This window comes from Sus scrofa, chromosome 2 (assembly GCF_000003025.6).
Source record: "Sus scrofa isolate TJ Tabasco breed Duroc chromosome 2, Sscrofa11.1, whole genome shotgun sequence".
Lineage (NCBI taxonomy): Eukaryota > Metazoa > Chordata > Mammalia > Artiodactyla > Suidae > Sus > Sus scrofa.
The window spans coordinates 46,375,091-46,392,410 of NC_010444.4; the positions used below are offsets into that span (position 1 = coordinate 46,375,091).

General features: G+C 44.9%; 1 long non-coding RNA gene across 1 annotated transcript in view; it reads left to right on the forward strand.

Moving 5' to 3' along the window:
• Positions 1-17,320, forward strand: part of LOC110259298 — a 24,641-nt gene continuing 7,321 nt past the window's right edge. The window contains exon 1 of the long non-coding RNA XR_002341572.1: positions 1-107. This is a non-coding gene — a long non-coding RNA (uncharacterized LOC110259298). The remainder of the gene's footprint in view (positions 108-17,320) is intronic.

Genomic DNA, 17,320 nt, shown 5'->3' on the forward strand with positions numbered 1-17,320 from the left:
CATGTGAAGATGCAGTGGCAAGTCTGAAGTCTTCAATCTGCAAGAGGGTTCTCATCAGAACCAGATCATGCCAGCACCCTGATCTTGGACTTCCAACCTCCAGAACTGTGAGCAATACATTTCTGTTGTTCAAGCCTGCTAGTCTACAGCACTTTGTCATAGCAGCCTGAACAAATGAAGACAGGCATTTGGAGGCTCTTCCAGAGACTGAACTCATCAAGGTTGAGGAAAAAATGTCTTTTCCTGACTCTTTTTTTTTAAAAAAGAGGTTTATTTATTTATTTATTTATTTGCTTTTTAGGGCCACACCTGAGGCATGTGGAGGTTCCCAGGCTAGGGGTCTAACAGGAGCTACAGCTGCTGACCTACACCACAGCCACTGCAATGCCAGATCTGAACCATGTCTGTTACTTATACCACAGCTCATGGCAATGCTGGCTCCTTAACCCACTGAGCGAGACCAGGGATCAAACCCACAACCTCATGGTCCTAGTCAGATTTGTTTCCACTTCACCATGATGGGAACTCCTCCCTGACTCTTGATAACTGATATACAGGAGACATCTAGTAAATATTTATCAGATAGATACCTGTGTATAAAGTACTTTGCAACCTCTTTGGGCCACAGTTTCATCTGTTTAGTGACAGTAATAGCCCTTACCTCAGAGGATTAAATAAGATAAGGTATATACAGTATTGAGCAAAGGCCTGGTACTTAATATGTGTTCAGTGAATGGTAGTTTTATTATTAGTTCAATATCTTCATCTTACAGATTAGGCATCTGAGGCCAAAAAATAGTTTGCTCAAGTTTGCACAATTAGTGGCAGAGCTAAATAACCAGAAAAATCACCTATAATGCTCAAGTAACTTGGTCATGAGTGTGTTCAGGCCTCCATAGATTGTCTGGGGTGATGAGAAATCTGGGTATTGGGAATTAATAGCGGCTCTGTAATCTCTCTATAACCTCCCTGTGTGAGCAACAATCTAATTTTTCAGGATGCTCAGCAAAAGCAATCCTCACTCAATGCTCCATATTTCTCTCATAATTTTTTCATATTTTACCAGAATTCTGGTTTTAACTTTGGGGGTAGTAAATTTTGTTATTCCTTTCATACCCAAGCCAAGGGACAAAGCTATGCTACATACCAATCTGTTGTATTCATTATTAGTTGTGATCTAACTATAAGTCTAGATGGTTGGTTCTATTAGATAATACTCCAGACAATAATGTAGAAATAGATCCAAACTATCTTTCTGGGCAATGTTAATATGAAATTGTATAACTTTGGATCACACCCTCTCTCATCATACTTTCAATAGATGAATAGCCTGCCCTTGTCAGGATGAATGGAGAACGTTTACTTCTGTCAACATTTATGAGTGCAGTACTATATGCTGCCGTTCCTTTAATAAGACCATAAATCTCCAGCAGAATTTATAGGCTGTCTTTCATCCAAAGACCTCAAAGGAACTTTGCTAACACTGTGTCATTATTAATCATCCAACATGCCCAAGGAGGCAAGCGATGGTTGCTTCAGAGGAAGAAACTGAGGTTCTAAGAAGGTTATATGACTTCTTAGGGTCATGAACAGCGTCAGAAAAAGAGCTGGGCACACAGCCCACATTCCTATCTCTCAGGCTAAAGACCCAGCCCTCCCCTGAAGCTCTCTAAACATTTTCTTTTGATAGAAGATGCAACTGGCTACCTTGATCTATTAAGCAGAAATGAACCCTGAACCCTTCTTCAATGACTTGAGAAAACCAAAATTTATTTTTGAAGTTACTTCAAGTTATAAAATGCTTGATTCACTCTATTAAATAATAACATTGAAATCAGTAAATAGCTTTGTACTCATAATGATAGCTTGGATTTCAATGGTGCCTGTCCTCTGAAAAACACTGCAGTTCACAGGCTTCTAAAGACTGTCAGTCATTTTGGCTGCCCCGTCTTTTGGACTTCACGTAGCCCTTTCTTTCTCACAAGGCCTTTTCTCCACTTCTCCCCTTCCTTCACATGCATCGCTTTCCTTTTAATGAATTTATTTCTTCCTATGCGTTGGGAGATCTCGAGATAAAGAATCTCCTTGCTTGAGGTGGATATGAAGAAAGACTTCCAGGCCCTCTGGAATAGACTTGGATTCCCATTCTGTGGGATTCTCCAAGAAGCGCTATGGGAATGGGTATAGATCCAATCTTGCTTGGAAATAAAGGATCAAACTTACAAAGACTGATTAGAACTCATCAGTCATTCAAATGGTCCTCTAAATATCTCAATGCCCCTTGTGTTGAGATTGGGGTTTTGCAACTAGTCTGGCCAATGAAAGGAAAGGCAGTTGAGAACAGAATTTTTCATCCACCTCTCTTTGAGCTTCTGTACAGCACAGGGAAATCTACTCAACTTTCTGCAATAACCATATATGGGAAAAGAATCTGAAAAAGAATGGATATATGTATATGTATAACTGATGCACTTTGCTGTACACCTGAAATTAACACAAGATTATAAGTCCACAATATTCCAACAAAATTAAAAAAAAAAGAAAATTCATACCAATGTGTGACAACTGTAGGAAGAAAGTTTTAGCTCAGTTAAAGGAAGAACTATCTAATGATTAAAGCATGAATAAAATGAATTAGCTCTCAAAGGAAAGGTGGGGGAACTGCTGAGTGACTTTGGAGGTTATGCCTTCCAGATAGTGGAGCTGCAAGATGGAGATGGTTGTTCATTTTCAGACTTCAGACTTTACATGAGCAAGAAGTAAACTTCGTTAGCTTAAACCTCTGAGATTTCAGTGTATTGGCTGTTGTCAACTATCCTGACCAGCACCAGGAGTGGAATATCACCATAACAAAGAAATTTAAGGAGTTCCTTTTGAAGCTCAGTGGTTAAGGAACCAGACAGACCAGGACCCATGAGGTTGTGGGTTCAATCCCTAGCCTTGCTAAGTGGGTTAAGGTTCCAGCATTGCCATGAGCTGTGGCTGGAAGCTGCAGCTCTGATTTGACCCCTAACCTGGGAACCTCCATATGCTGTGGGTGCAGCCCTAAAAAAAAAAAAAAGAAATTTAAGATGTCACTCAAGCGGGAGGGAAGGAAATCCGTGATGTGGTAGCAAAAGGTTGAGTAAAACTGGGCATGCAGTAACTTGGAAAGCAGACCATGAGCTGACTGAATTTGTAAGTCTAAGGCAGAGGTCACTGAATTTTTCTGTAAAGAGCTAAATAATAATCTTTTTAGCTTTATGGACCATATCATCTCTTTTGCAGCTACTCAAGGCTACTATCATTGTGGCATGAAAACAGCCATAGGTAATATGTAAACAAATGGAGCACAGTTTTGCTCCAAAAAACTTGCCATTGACTGCATTTGACAAGACACATCAATAGATATGAGTTCCAAAACTGTTGGCTGGTTTGGAGACAGAAATTAAAGACAGAAGTTAGAAATTTGAATCCCCAACACTTTATAAACTATAAATGGGCTAAAAATGCTGTGCAGCCCCAAAGCCCATTTGGATATGGAGGAGGGTGATAAATGTATAAGGAGTAACCTCCTAGAGAACAGAGTTGGGACAGGGGTGACAAGGTTAATATTTGAAAAGACATGAACAAAGTGAAGGACAAGCTAGGTAGATAAACGGGGAAGAACAGAATTATAAGCAAGTGCAAAGGCCCTGAGGCAGGAATGCTCCTTGTACCTTCAAGAAACCACAAGGATGCCAGCCTGGCTGGAGCAGAGGGACCAAGGAGCAGAGGGATAGTCAGAGATGACATCAGGGTGGGAGGGCAGATGGGCCTGGGGGGTCCTGGGGAGTAAGTCACACAGGGCCTTGTAGGTAATTTTGAAGATGCTGGCTCTTATTCTGAATGAGCTGGGAAGGCATAGAGCGTGTTGAAAGTGTGAACGGGGGCACATTCATGTTTTTAAAAGTATCATTGTGGAAGTTCCCACTGTGGCTCAGTGGAATAAGGATCAGACACTTCTCTGTGAGGATGCAGGTTCGATCTCTGGCCTTGCTCAGTGGGTTAAGGATCCAGCATTGCTGCAAGCTGCAGCGTAGGTTGCAGATGCAGCTTGGATTCCGCGTTTCTGTGGCTGTGGTGTAGAATGGCAGCTGCAGCTCTGATTCAACCCCTAGCCCAGGAACTTCCACATGCCACAGGTGCGGCTATAAAAGAAAAATAAAATAAAAGGATCATTCTGATTGCTGGATTGAGAAACGAACAAGCAAACGGGGAAAGATGTAAGCAAAAAACCAGTGAGGAGTCTATTGCAATAATCCAAGCAAGAGATCATTCATTCCTTCACTGAACAAGTATCTCTTAGCACCTCTTGCCAGGGACGATGCTTCTCAAAGTGATTATGAGAGACTTCCTTTAAACTGTAATGCTGTGTCCATGCTATGAGAGAAAATATTAAATGTGGTAATATCTTATGAGTTCTTCAAGATCTAAAGGTTTGAAAAATCATGAGAATTTTTTTTTTCATTTTAACTTTTGAGGAAATTTTTAATGAAAACCTTTTGGCTTATGAATTTGGGGAATGAAAAGTGATATGTTTAAGGTCCGAGAACTATATCTTCCTTATGCTGTTATAGTATTCAGTAAAAAAATTTTAATATAACTATCTCTTCTGTACCAGGAAGTTTAAGCTGTAAACAGACGCAATGTATGATCCTAGATTGGCCTCTGAAGAGGAAAAAAAAAAATCTATAAAAGATGTTAGTGAGGAGTTCCCATCGTGGTGCAGTGGAAATGAATCCAACTAGGAACTGTGAGGTTTGGGGTTTGATCCCTGGCCTCGCTCAGTGGGTTAAGGATCCCGCATTGTCGTGAGCTGTGGTGCAGGTCGCAGATGCAGCTGGGATCTGGCGTCACTGTGGCTGTGGTGTAGGCCAGCAGCTGTAGGTCCGATTGGACCCCTAGTCTGAGAACCTCCATATGCTGTGGGTGCAGCCCTGAAAAGACAAAAAAAAAAAAAAGAAAAAACCCAAAAAACAAAAACCAAGATGTTAGTGAAACACTTGGCAATATTGTAATATGGAGTGTTGATTAAGTAATAGTACTGTAGCGATGTTTAATTTCCTGAATTTTACAGCTGCATTGTGTTTATATAAGATAATAGTATCCATGTTCTCAGGAAATAACACTGGAGTATTATAGATAAAGGGATACAATGGTTCAGAAAAAATACATAGTATGTACATATACATAGATTGCATATGTGTGCCTGGGTATATAAAGAGATGTATATAGTATGTGCATATAAACATCTGAATATACACACACACATATGAATACACTCACATATATATGAACACTGCAAAATGTTCTATATTCATACACACACATATCTGAGTACACACACACACACACACGCACACACATGAACAAATACTGCAAAATGTTAACAATTAGTGTTTCTGGATTAAGAGTTTACAAGGGTTATATGCATTACTCTTGAAATGTCTTTGCACATTTGAAATTATTTCCAAAACATTTTTTAAAGTTTTATAAAACCTTTTGATATCCAAAGTCAAGTTTACTTTTTAAAAAATTAAGCTAGTAAAGCCATGGAGTTCACCTTCCAAAGGAGGAAGGAGAAATATTTCTACTCTCAAAAGACAGTCACAGCTTTCACAGGAAAGGAAGGATTCTGAATCTTCTCTGCTTGAGCATTTACTTCCTTTTCCAAACAGAAGCTGATAAGCCTTCTTCTCAGAATCATCTCAACCACTTGACATCATGGGTCCTCAAACTTGGCTGCTTGTTAGAATTGCCTGAAAAAGTTGAAAAATGACGATGTTTGGGTCCTGCCTCCAGAGATTCTGATTCAGTGGGTATGAGGAATGTGTGAGCGGTGGTGGCAGGGAGCAGGCGAGCTGAGCATCAGGATTAAAAACAAACAAAAAAACCCCACCTGATTCTCTTATGCAGCCAGTTTGGAAAGCCCACTGACCAGCGCTGTCTTACCTCTTGCTCTGAGCTGGGCTCAGAGCCTGGTGGGTCCCAGGTAGGCCACGAGCTCCCTGGCCTTGTTCTTTGGCTGCTGTGAACACCTCTCCTCCATGGATGGTTTTGCAGTCCTCATCTGGGATGTAGGAGTGCAGGGTGCCTGGAAGCGTCCTTTTATTTAATTTAATTAATGTATTTAATTTTTTTTTTTTTTTTTTTTTGCGGCATATGGAGGTTCCCAGGCTAGGGGTTGAATTGGAGCTACAGCTGCCAGTCTGCACCACAGCCACAGCAACGCAGTCTGCGACCTACAACACAGCTCACGGCAACGCCAGATCCTTAACCCACTGAGGGAGGCCAGGGATCGAACCCGAAGCCTCATGGCTCCTAGTCAGATTCGTTTTCCGCTGCACCACAATGGGAATTCCAGAAAGTGTCCATTTTGGAGGGTCTTGGGCATCACCAAAGACACCCATTTGTTCCAGCATTTCTTCCCTTTTTTTTTTCCTATTGGCCACACCTGCGGCATGTGGACATTTTCAGGCCAGGGATTGAACCCGAGCCACAGCAGTGACAACACCAAGTCCTTAACCACTAGGCCATCAGGGAACTCCTATGTTCCAGGGTTTCTACAGCCAAGCTTTGCACAGGGGAGTGGGCAGCGGCAGGGGGGTGGGGGGGTGGTTATAGGACATGACAGTGGGAAGGCCGCCTTCTGCAAGAGTGATCAAGGGGGAGAGCCCCCAGGGCACTTTCCGAACCTTTTCTTTCTTTCGGGTTTTTTTTTGTTTTGTTTTTTGTTTTTTTAGGGCCGCACCTGCGGCACATGGAGGTTCCCAGGCTAGGGGTCAAATCAGAGCTCCAGCTGCCAGCCTGCACCACAGCCACAGCAATGCCAGATCCAAGCCTCATCTGTGACCTACACCACAGCTCACGGCAACATCAGATCCTTAACCCACTGAGTGAGGCCAGGGATCGAACCCTCAACCTTATGGATCCTAGTCAGATTCATTTCCGCTGTGCCATGGCAGGAACTTTCCTGAACTTTTTCTTTCAGCCGACCCCCTGTTCTACCTTGAAAGCCTAGGCCTGCTTCTCTAACAGCCCAGAAAATCCAGGGGCAGAGTGTGACACTTGTCTGCGTCTGAAACTGCTGATCACAGAATGAGTCCTTGAACAGGCACAGAGTGGTCAGCACGCGGTCCCCAAATATTTCCGGTGGCATGGATCTCCTTTTTCCCACCCTTCCCCCACAAGCCACCCTCCTTCTACATTCTTCTAAAGAAAGTCATTTTCACCAGCCTACGAATGCCAGTCTCCAACAGCCTCTGGCATCGCAGGAGGCATGGCACAGGTACTTTTCATCTCTAATTGCCCAAGCTCACGTATTAAAAGATACATTTTCAAAGCAATGGAAGTTACTTATTCAAAAACTGTTAACAAATAACAGGATTTAAGGGTGTGATAGGTATTTACTCAGCTTTGAAAATTTGCCCCGAAGAGTTAAACTTTCTGCAGCATTGGAAAGAGACGGGGGTGAGAATGTCCTTGTGGGAGGAATTTTCAGTCCCCCCAGAATTTTATGTCTGATCTCTCTCCCCTTCATCTGAGCTGGAACGCGAGATCCAGGATGAGATTGCAGGAGAGGGTGGGCTGGGGACAATTTTGGGGCTTGCAGGTGTTCTGTGGCTGCACCAGCAAGGGCTGTTCCCCCACCCCAAGCCACAGACGCCCGCCAGGACTTGCCAGAGCCCATGTCAGGGGAGTCAGCTTGTAAATTACCCTCTGGATCATCATTCCCGGTTGGATGGGATCACAGGGGGTGGAGGGTGGAGGTGCTGCAGCCCAGGCTCCAGGTGGAGGACTTCTTGGAGGAAGTCCACCTAGGAAGGGCTGACAGGGCAGCAATGACATGCCCCAAACTCCCAGCCAACTCAGCAGGCCTCCTTCTCCTCAAGGTGCCTCCAAAGCAGCCGGGGGCCAAAAGCTAAGGTGACAGGCCCCCTCCTACCTCTATTGCAATGATTGCCTTTGCTTTTTAAAAATCCATGTCCTCAAGTCCTACACCTGAGACATCCTATACAGTGAGGACAATGCCTCCATGGAGGCTGATCCCTATAGTAAGTGCTCAATAAATGGCCATTCTCTTCTGGAGTTTAAAAAAATAATCAGCCTCCCAGAGTGGTATTAGAGGTAAGCTGGGAGGCCTTAAACGAAGGCAGTAATAAGGCAGCAAGAATGGGAAGGTCAAGACTCCACATTAAGGGACGTCATCTGAGTCGATCAATCACCAAGAATTCTCAGGTTTGGCTGTTCTGCAGACAGGTGCAAGTTTAAAAGAGTACTCATGGGGTTGCGGGTTCAATCCCTGGCCTCGCTCAGTGAGTTGGGGATCCAGCTGTGAGCTGTGGTGTAGGTCACAGATGCAGCTCGGATCCAGTGTTGCTGTTACTGCGGCTGTGGTGCAGGCCGGCAGCTGTAGCCCTGATTCGACCCCTAGCCTGGGAACCTCCAAATGCCGCAAGTGCAGCCCTAAAAAGCAAAAAAGAAAAAAAGGCAAAAAAAGGGGGGGGGGGTACTCATGGTATAGGAATTCAGAAAATATTTATTAAAGGAGGAAACAGTGATTACATTAGAGGTGAGAGAGGGGGTGCAATGAGCACGGCAAGAGAGAAGAAAGGACGAGTTCCCGTCGTGGCGTAGTGGAAACGAATCTGACTAGGAACCATGAGGTTGCAGGTTCGATCCCTGGCCTCGCTCAGTGGGTTAAGGATCCGGCATTGCCGTGAGCTGTGGTGGAGGTCACAGATGTGGCTCGGATTGCAAGTTGCTGGGGCTGTGGCATATGCCGGCAGCTGCAGCTCTGATTCGACCCCTAGCCTGGGAACCTCCATATGCTGCAGGTGCAGCCCTAAAAAGACAAAAGGCAAAAAAAAAAAAAAAGAGAGAGAGAGAGAGAGAAGAAAGGAGCCCACAAACTGAGCCCACAGGCTGAAGAAGCAAGGGGCATGAATGCCACTCAAACCCCTTTGGAATGTCGAAGAGGGTGGGGGAGGGGAAAGAGGCCAAAGGAGAAAGAGCAGGAAGAGTCATGGGTCAAGTTCTCAAGTTCTCCTTTGCTGTCCGTGAGACTAGCAGACTCTCCTCAGGGGAGACTCAGTCCCCCTGAACATCCCCCTTCCCACCACAGATTTGACCTCCTCAGGTTCCCAGTCGGCCCCAGGCCACCCACCGACAGCGACGCCCAGATTATAGCTTGAGGGGGATGCATTCAAGACCCAACCCAGTACTTTACATATCTCACCTCCCAATCTCGAAATCCGTGGCTGAGCATCCCGGGATCAGGGATCACACAGCTCGCCTTCCTCTGCATCTATCTCCTTTCAAAGATTCTTTCAAAAGATCTGGTTGATACTGATCTACATTTTCATGATAATATTTTAATTACACTTATCTACTGATTTTCATACCCAGCCTCATTCCAAAAAGGATTGGAGGCAGCTTCTAAAGTTTCCATGTGATAACTCCTTTGATAAATCTGGCTTTTCCCTCCCCACGCCCCATCACAAACTAGACGCAGAGCTACCAAATATAGATGAGCTTTCTAGTTTAATGCTAGAATAACAAAGAAAGCACCTTTGTCATCTGGCTACAAGTTTTAAAGTATGTGCCTCTACTTAGTACCCCCAAGAAGTTTCAGACGGTATTGGGTACCCTGGTTATAGAACCCTCGTGCTGTGTGTGACCTCAGTCTGCTGCATGTCAGAGCTGTTGAAATCCTGGGCTTCCTCAAAAGTGCCCACCTCCCCCACCCCAGCATGGGGCTGATTCTGGTTTGGATTCAGGGTTTGGGACGTCCAGGATGTGAGGTCCTTGATTTTCTTTGTTAACTGCAGAGAAGAAAGAGGGGCAAAAGTGGTGTTGGAGAGAGGTATTTTGTTCAAACCAAGGGGCATTGGGAGGAAGAGGGATTCCTTCTCTTCCAGAAGCCCTTGAAGTGCCCCAAATCTTGCCAACTCAGACTTTTGACAAGCCACACTTGTGTCCTCTCCAAAAGGAGTCAATTACTCTGAGCTGGACTGTAATCTTTTTTTTTTTTTTGTCTTTTTGTTGTTGTTGTTGTTGTTGCCATTTCTTGGGCCGCTCCCTCGGCATATGGAGGTTCCCAGGCTAGGGGCTGAATCGGAGCTGTAGCCACCGGCCTACGCCAGAGCCACAGCAACTCGGGATCCGAGCCCCGTCTGCAACCTACACCACAGCTCACGGCAACGCCGGATCGTTAACCCACTGAGCAAGGGCAGGGACCGAACCCGCAACCTCATGGTTCCTAGTCAGATTCGTTAACCACTGCGCCACGACGGGAACTCCGTCTTTTACATTTTTAAGGCTGCACCCATGGCAAATGCAGGTTCTCAGGTTAGGGGTCGAATCGGAGCTGTAGCTACCAGCCAATGCCACAGCCACAGCCACAGCAACGCCAGATCCGAGCTGTGTCTGAGACCTACACCACAGCTCACAGCAACACCGGATCTTAACCAGGCCAGGGATTGAACCTGCTTCCTCATGGATACTAGTCAGGTTCATTAACCACTGAGCCATGACGGGAACTCCTGGACCATAATCTTTTGCTAAAAGGCCTCTTGGCAGCTGCCCAGCTCATCAGGGACAGGTCTGGCATTGTCCTTGGAGGGCTTGCTGGGTGGGGTCCCATTCTTGGGGGCTCCTCTGCTGTGGGAACTTAGCAGAAGCCCTTTCCCACATTCACAGAGGTTGCTTTGGGGGTTTACAACAGGACTTGCCTCTCTCGTATCTCCTCTGTGAAACTCAGGAAAGTTTCCTAGCAGCTCCTCCCTGGGGTAAGGGCCTTCTCTTTCTGCCACGAATGCAGGGCCAGATCTGCCCTCTCCCCACCCACAGGGCTAAAGAGTAAGCAATGGGGACGCAAAAGGAGGCAAATTTTTTTTTTTTCTATTTTGCTGTTGTTTATAAATTTAAAAACATACACTTTTTTTTTTTCCCCTGAAAACATCCAAAAGGGCTTAGAAAAAACATGACCCAGGAGAAGTTATTTAAAAATAAAATGCAACTGGCATTCCCATAGTGGCTCAGTGGTTAATGAACCCGACTAGTATCCATGAGGCTGCGGGTTCAATGGTGGCCTCGTTCAGTGGGTTAAGGATCTGCGTTGCGGTGAGCTGTGGTGTAGGCTGCAGATGTGGCTTGGACCTGGCATGGCTGTGGCTGTGGTGTAGGCTGGCAGCTGTAGTTCTGATTCAACCCCTAGCCTGGGAACCTCCATATGCCTTGGGTGCAGCCCTAAAAAGACAAACAAACAAACAAACAAAAAATGGGCTAAGGAGCACAGCTATGGTTTTTTGTTTTGTTTTGTTGTTTTATTGTGAAAGCCCATCAATGAGGCATGCACGGGCCCTCACATCCGACATGCTGTCCTCATTTAGGATTGCCAAATGCTCCTGGTATGTATTTCAGCTGGGAATCCCTGGACCACAACAATTTTCCATTGACCATGAAAAATTGCAGCTCTGTTTTGTCTTGACACCTGTGTGCTTTGGGGCCAGTCTTATGAGGCTGCAAAGTCCTCTAAGTAGCTTTTAAATGTAATCTGTTTATACAAAACAGTTAGAAGCTGATTGGAAATATGGAAAAGTGTTCACCAAAGACAGTTTTCATTGGGCTGAATCAACACTGAGCTAAGAACAACAGGGCTCTAGGAGAGAGCAGAGTGACCCATTGGATTATTGTTGGTTTTTTTTTTTTTTTTTTTTTAAAGGGGGAAGGGTCAAAGTTCCCATTGTGGCTCAGCGGGTTAAGAACCCAACTAATTAAATCCATGAGGATGTGGGTTTGATCCCTGGCCTTGCTGAGTGGGTTGAGGGTCCGGTGTTACCGACAGCCATGGTATAGATCACAGATGTGGCTCCAATCTGGTGCTGCTTGTGGCTGTGGTGTAGGTCTGCAGCTACAGCTCTGATTTGACCCCTAGTCCAGGAACTTCCATGTTACAGGTGTGGCCTAAAAAGAAGAAGGGAAAAAAAAAAAAAGTAGGGGGAAGAATAAAAAAAAAAAGTCCTTTCTTTGCTCCATGAGAGATGCAATCAGGCCATAAAACTTGGGTGGATGAGTTTTTCTGTCTGCATGCCTTCCCTGTGCCTGGAACAAGGCTAGGGAGTAGCCCAAACGAACTTATTCCACAAAAAAGCAAAGGCGAGAAAAAATTTTCCTTTTTTAAATTTTGTAGAGGTAGAATCAGTTTGTGAAGAGAGTGCGCCTTTTTGAACCCAGGTAGATCAGGGTTCAAATCCACATTCTTTCACTTCATAGCTGTGCAACTGTGGACACATTATATCAAGTTACATTTTTTTTTTTTAGGGCACTTGCAGCATATGAAGGCTCCCAGGCTAGGGGTCTAATCAGAGCTGTAGCTGCCGGCCTACGCCAGAGCCACAGCAACTCAGGATCCGAGCCAACATGTCTGCGACCTACACAACAGCACAGGGCAACGCCAGATCCTTAACCCACTGAGCCACCAGAGACGCCTATTTTTTTGAGTTGTTCATCTTATATTTAATGATTGTTAAGTATTCTTTGAATGCAATTTTTCATCAAACCTAAGATGCTGTTGACTTTAAAATGCACTGCTATTTCATATTACATTGAAAAAAAGAACATTATCAATTAAATTATAAGCTGCCACTGACTGTGATATGTGCCCAATTTCTATGATGACAAAATACGGAAAATGTTTTAAAAACAAAAAATGCAGTAGTCTAGGTACAAGACCTTTGGTAGTTATATATGCTGCATATAGCTTCTTCTAATTTTTGGCTTGATTTTACCCCTCTCTTTATGATTCCTTTGATTAACTGAGGTTCTAAGTTTTAATACAGTCAAACAGCTAATTTTTTCTTTTCTTCTTTTCCTTCTTGCATCTTAAGAAAACCTTTCCTACTGTGGAATAATGAAAATATATTATTTTCTTATTTTTTGTATTTTCTTTCTTTCTTTTTTTTTTGCTTTCTAGGGCTGCATCTATGGCATATGGAGGTTCCCAGGCTAGGAGTCAAATCAGAGCTGTTGCCACCAGCCTACACCACAGCCACAGCAACGCCAGATCCGAGCATCATCTGTGACCTACAACACAGTTCACGGCAATGCCAGATCCTTAACTTACTGAGCAAGGCCAGGGATTGATCCGGCAACCTCATGGTTCCCAGTCAGATTCGCTTCTGCTGCACCATGACGGGAACTCCTCAGGTTACATTTTTAGTCCAGTTTCCCACCAGTAAATGCAGATGAAAATACAGGCCTAGCTGGTGTGCTCTGAGGACTAGAAGCAGTCCCTAGGAGATCTCCTGCTGGACCCCCTGGAAGGCAGTTTGGAGCAGGTCTGGCCTTAGCAGGAGCAGCATGGCACAGGGCACTGCTCACCCAGCCACTGGGCTTGTGCTTTCAAGGTAGAAGGAGCATCTCTCACTCAGTACAGACAGCCTTTACAGGAGGAGCCAATGAGGTGGGGCTCAAGGGCATACAGTTTCTGGTTTTCAGTGATAAAAACAAGCAGACAAACAATTGACAGCACACACAGCCCTGTTGCCCATAAACATTCAGGAAAGTTGGCTTCAAACCCTAGTCCTCCTGGGCGAGAAGCCCTTAAGTGGCAGTTTGCTGCCCTCTGCTGTCTATCTGGAAAACTCTCGAGAAGCTTTTGGCAGTGCTGCCAGCCTCAAAATCCCAAGAAGACTGGAACGCCCAGGACTTGTTCAACCCTTCCAAAAGGTGCACCACAAGAGGCACGGGGGAGGGGTGGGGAGGTATAAGTACCTAGAATGGCTACATAATTTGAGGGGTTCAGCGAAAAATGCAAGTCATCTTGTCAAAGAATTAAGAGTGTCAAGATGAGGACAACAAGGTATTAAACCTTTGGAGGACAGGGCCCTGTGCATTTCCATGTGTGATATGCCCATACAGCTGGCATGCCTTGTTATTACCTGCTTCCGACCTGGAACTTCTGGGTCTATGTCATAGTCTTCATAGTTTTCTAAGGAACTGAAATTTAGTGGAACATGTTTGGGGAGAGAAGGTGGGGAAAGGGTCTCCCCTAATAAGCCAGACTCGGGTAGTGGTGGTGGTGGGGGGGTAAGTTTCTCTTGGCTAGAATATAGCTGTAGCACAAATCTTATCTCCTCCTGCCTACTCTTAGAGTTTGATGAAGCTTTAAAAAAAAAAAAAAATTAGCATACCTGAATTGGCCTTGGGAGCCAATTCAGACTTAGGAATTAAAGAGTTTTTTTTTTTTTTTAATCGACTTTATTTATTAGGTTCTACTGGAAGGTAGACCAAAACCTGTGCTAAAATTCACTCTCCAGGAGTTCCCATTGTGGCTCAGTGGTTAGCGAACCCGACTAGCATCCATGAGGACTTAGGTTTGACCCCTGACCTCACTCAGTGCAAGGATCCAGCCGTGAGCTGGGATGTAGGTTACAGACGTGGCTCGGATCCCATGGTGCTGTGGCTGTGGCATAAGCTGGCAGCTACAGCTCTAATTTTACCCCTAACCTGGGAACCTCCATATGCCACAGGTGTGGCCCTAAAAAGACAAAAAATAAAAAAAAAAAAAATTCACTCTCCAATTCCACCAGGAGAGATCCACCCAAACGAGCATGTGGACCAACTGCTGTCACCCACTAAACAGATCATTTTTGTATGTGCTTCCATGGGTGGAAGTAAAGAGTAGAGCAAGATGTCAAGAGTGATCAGAGAAAAGCCCTTCTCTATGGAAACCAGGGTAGAGGAGAGAAAGTGCTCCCCTAACTAGTGTTAGTGGGGGACTAACTAGGAAAACAGAACCCACTTCAGTATTTACAATAAGCAGGAAGCTGGTCGGGGTGGGGGTGGGTGCTGAAAAGCTAAACTCCAAGAAGAGCAGGAACAGAAAAGTCACTGCCACTTTTAGGATGACGGAGCAAAGGGGTGAGGTGGTGGTCCCAGATCCCCAGCCGGATCACCAATGCAAGCTGGAGCCCTTGTGGGTTCCTCACGCAGGAGCTGGACCCATGAAGTAAATATAGCCGCTGCTGGAGGCACCACCTAAAAGGGAAAGAAGGGAAGCACTGCACCCACCAGCTTCTCCCTTCCTCCCCTCCTACCAGGAACTTCCTTTGGCCACACTCCAGCTGAAGGGCAGCTGCTGGATAAGACAACAGATCCGGTTGCAGTTTAAAGGAAAAGGCCAGGAATGGATCTGAGCACGGACAAGGCCTGGGGCAGAGGCTCCCTTGATGGTTACAAACTCAGAGGACTGCATATCGTTAGCATCTGTTAGATAAAATAGAAATTCTGCCCCAAGACATAAAAAGGTCTTTCCCAAGCTGGACCACTTTACAAACCACATTTCCTGCTATTCTCTCATCCTCTTTCTATCCCTGACTTCCTCACTCTAGGCTGTCTTGCTTCCTCTTCCCGGAGCATCTTTGGCCCACACCAGCCCCTTCTCCCTTCTCCTCAACTTGGATCCTTCTGATCACTCCAAGCTTCTCCTTTTTCTCCCTTCTCCTCCATCCTCTTCCTTTCCTTCCCCATCCCTATCCCTCACTTCATCTTTCTTTCCTGTCTCTTCCTGAGGAGAGTGAAGTCTGCTAGGTACTAGTTGCTGTTGTTTTCCAGTAACCATTTCTTAAAAATCAATTATTCAAACATATAACCACTGGCCACATCCTCACCTTCACACCTAGGAAGCCCCAAATCTAGATGTAACTGATTAAAATCAGTCCAAACTTTCTTTACCAAGCCACTAAATGTCATATTGACTTCACAGTAGGGTTGGGAAAACTTTGCACGGGCTCAGAACCTGCAGAGAAAGAAGGATCTTTATATTCTACTTGCCCCAGAGGTCCCGTCGTGGCTCAGTGGTTAACAAACCCCACTAGTATCCATGAGAATGCAGGTTCGATCCCTGGCCTTGCTCAGTAGGTTAAGGATCCAGCGCTGCCATGAGCTGTGGTGCAGGGCACAGATGCGGCTTGGATCTGGTGTTGCTGTGGCTGTGGTGTGAGGCCAGCAGCTACAGCTCCAATTTGACCCCTAGCCTGGGAACCTCCATGTGCCGCAGGTACAGCCCTAAAGAGACCAAATACATACATACATACATACGTAATTTTACTTGCTCCTAAAATATTACAGCTAGACTTCTGCTTATGGGAATGACTGAATATTATTTTATGGGATGGACATGAACAAAAATGGAAGCACTAGAAACACTGGGAACACTGGGAAGGGACCAGAAGCAAGTGAATTTGGGTAGGAAGTTCATGTATGGAGAGATAAGGCTAGGGAGTGAGCTCCCCATTTGTTTTTGGCCCCAGTGGGGCAGGCACAGGGTGTGTTGTGCAGGCTCGTGGTGGGGCTGGTGGAAAAGCAGCCATCTTTCTGGTCCACGAAAAAAGATTGAGTCCAGGGCAACTACAGCTGCCCAAAGGAAGGAGATGGATTCCTGGAAGGGAAAGGCCAGAGAGAGGATCTTCAAATTCTATCTGTCCACATTCCTGGCTGACCCCTGACCACACAAACACAAAACAGACACAGAGTGTTTCAGTTAAAGACAGAAGAGTCTGAAAAAGACTTACCCCATGAACTTGCAGGGCCATCCCTGTCCTGTTTTCTATGTGCTTGGGCCTTTTTCTGATCTCCCTATTCTACTCTATTGGTTAGTTTGTCTAATTCTACACTATTACCACACAGATCTATTTACTAGGGTTTTATAATAAATATTGCTATCAGTCACAGAAATCATACATGTTCCTGAACAGAAAAAAATGTAGTATAAAGAAATATTGGGGGGAGTTCCCGTTGTGGCTCAGTGGTTAACGAATCTGACTAGGAACCATGAGGTTGCGAGTTCGATCCCTGTTCTTGCTCGGTGGGTTAAGGATCTGGTGTTGTGGTGAGCTGTGGTCTAGGTCACAGACATGGCTTGGATCTGGCATTACTGTGGCTCTGGCATGGGCTAGCGGCTACAGCTCCAATTAGACTCCTAGCCTGGGAACCACCATATGCCTTGGGAGTGGCCCTAGAAAAGGCAAAAAGACAAAAAAAAGAAAAAAGAAAAAAAAATATTGGGAACTACTGTTTCATCTTCTTTAATGGTTGTAAGACTAATCAACTTTTCTACTTTATGAGGCAATTTTATTATAGTTTTCTAAGAATTTATCCCTTGGCAATTGATTGGCATAGAGTTTATAGCAGTATATCTTTATTAACTACTTTATTACACTGTCATTAATATCTGTAGGGTCTATAGCGATACCTCTATTTTCATTTCTGTTACTGTTTAGTTGGTTCATTTTTT